The following is a 1,878-nucleotide window of genomic DNA, read 5'->3' as shown; positions in this document are numbered from 1 at the left end:
TTACTTTCTCTATCGGCTGTTCTATCATATATGCAAGAAACATGAATAGTCGTATCAAAATAATTCGTGATAGAAATCAATAGAATCGATTGATGGAAAACTGTAAAAAAATATATTTATTCATTTCAACTATCTGAATTGCATGTATTTTCTTGCTAAAATTGTAATTTCTGCATTAGAATGTTTATATCCAGAGGGAGGAAAGGATACATAATGGCACCCGTAAACAAACGAATTCTTTTATCGTTAGTCAAATGAGATACGCTGTGTGCGATCATCGGACTGGTATGCAGGGTGCGACTGTAAAGTTCAGACACAGGTGATTCGTCTGTGCATTGAATTGTAACGTCAGAGTTATTGTTTGGTGGCGTCTCCATTCATTGTTTGAATAGTTTCGCCTAACTATTTTTATCTGAATTGCTGAAATCTTATGAATATCACGTCAAATCAAATGAATATCACAACACAACCTTCTAGGTGCATGCACCTGGACCATTTTGGTGCCTGAGAGAGGAACTGAGATGGCGCCTTGGCTAGATATAGATCTGCAATTAAACCGGAATTTGTACGCTTTTTATTGATTTCTCCAAGGAGGTGAGACGAACCTCCCTAATTTCTCATCAAACCATAATACATGTATCAGGGGCCGCGGAACGTTTTTCAGTGTGTGCGGGACCGGGGGTTTCAAGCAATATTTGGAACATTCATTTTTATGTTGTGGTGCAATTTGATGAGAGTGACAATATATAGTAGGGCAGATATGTAACATTTGAAAAACGTTGGTCGAAATGCTCACATCCGGCGCAAAGTATTACATTTTCAGACCTGAAATTTTGCATATGGGGGTATTTTGGGGCGCTGATTTCAAATATTGCCGGATCCAAGAGATCTGACCACGGGGTCGACCGCCATTTTGAATTCCAATATGGCCGCCATCACAAAACAAATGTAAAGATCCCTATCTTCAATTCTGAATGACCTGTGGCACCAAACTTTGGAATATATGAGCGTTTTGACATATTGAATTTGATGACAGATTGATTTAAAGTGTCTGACAAACATCGAATGGCCGCCATTTTGAATTCCAATATGGCCGCCTCGACGAAATATTCAAATTCCCTATCTCGATTTTTAAGTGTTGAGTGACGCTGAAATTAGGTGTAAATAAGTATTTTAACATACTGAGTTAAAATATTAACTCATAAGATGTGTCTGACAAACGCAATGCCTGCTATTTTGAATTCAAATGTGGCTACGAAGACAAATACCAGAACTAAAATTCACGGGTAGCATGTCAAAAAGTGCAGCAAAAAGGAAGCATAATGCACCTTTCACTGACGTCACAATGTAAATACAGCACCGCGCTCTCAATCAGTTACAAACGCGCGCTCAATCAGGTAGCCTAATTTACAAACCCGAGATGAGATTTTCAACACTCCAACATGGCAACTTTGTATAAAATTCAAATTGGCTGCCGTGCAGCTTGTCAGACATATCAAATAAGTGTTTTATTGAAGTCATCATATCACCATGCTTTTATACATCAAATTCCAATGGCTTTTTACCGCTGTCATTCAGAACCTCTGCCATTTTTACCCCTGTCATTTTTACCCCTGCCATTTTTTACCCCTGTCATTTTTACCTCTGCCATTTTTACCTCTGCCATTTTTACCTCTGCTATTTTTACCTCTGCCATTTTAACCCCTGCCATTTTTACCCCTGCCATTTTTACCCCTGCCATTTTTGCCTCTGCCATTTTTACCCCTGCCATTTTTACCCCTGCCATTTTTACCCCTGCCATTTTTACCTCTGCCATTTTTACCTCTGCCATTTTTACCCCTGCCATTTTTACCCCTGCCATTTTTACCCCTGCCATTT

This window comes from Diadema antillarum, unplaced genomic scaffold (genome assembly GCF_040938485.1).
Source record: "Diadema antillarum isolate AM-2024a unplaced genomic scaffold, OU_Dant_1.0 scf00000211, whole genome shotgun sequence".
NCBI classification, from domain to species: Eukaryota; Metazoa; Echinodermata; class Echinoidea; order Diadematoida; family Diadematidae; genus Diadema; species Diadema antillarum.
Note: the sequence above shows the minus strand (reverse complement) of the source record.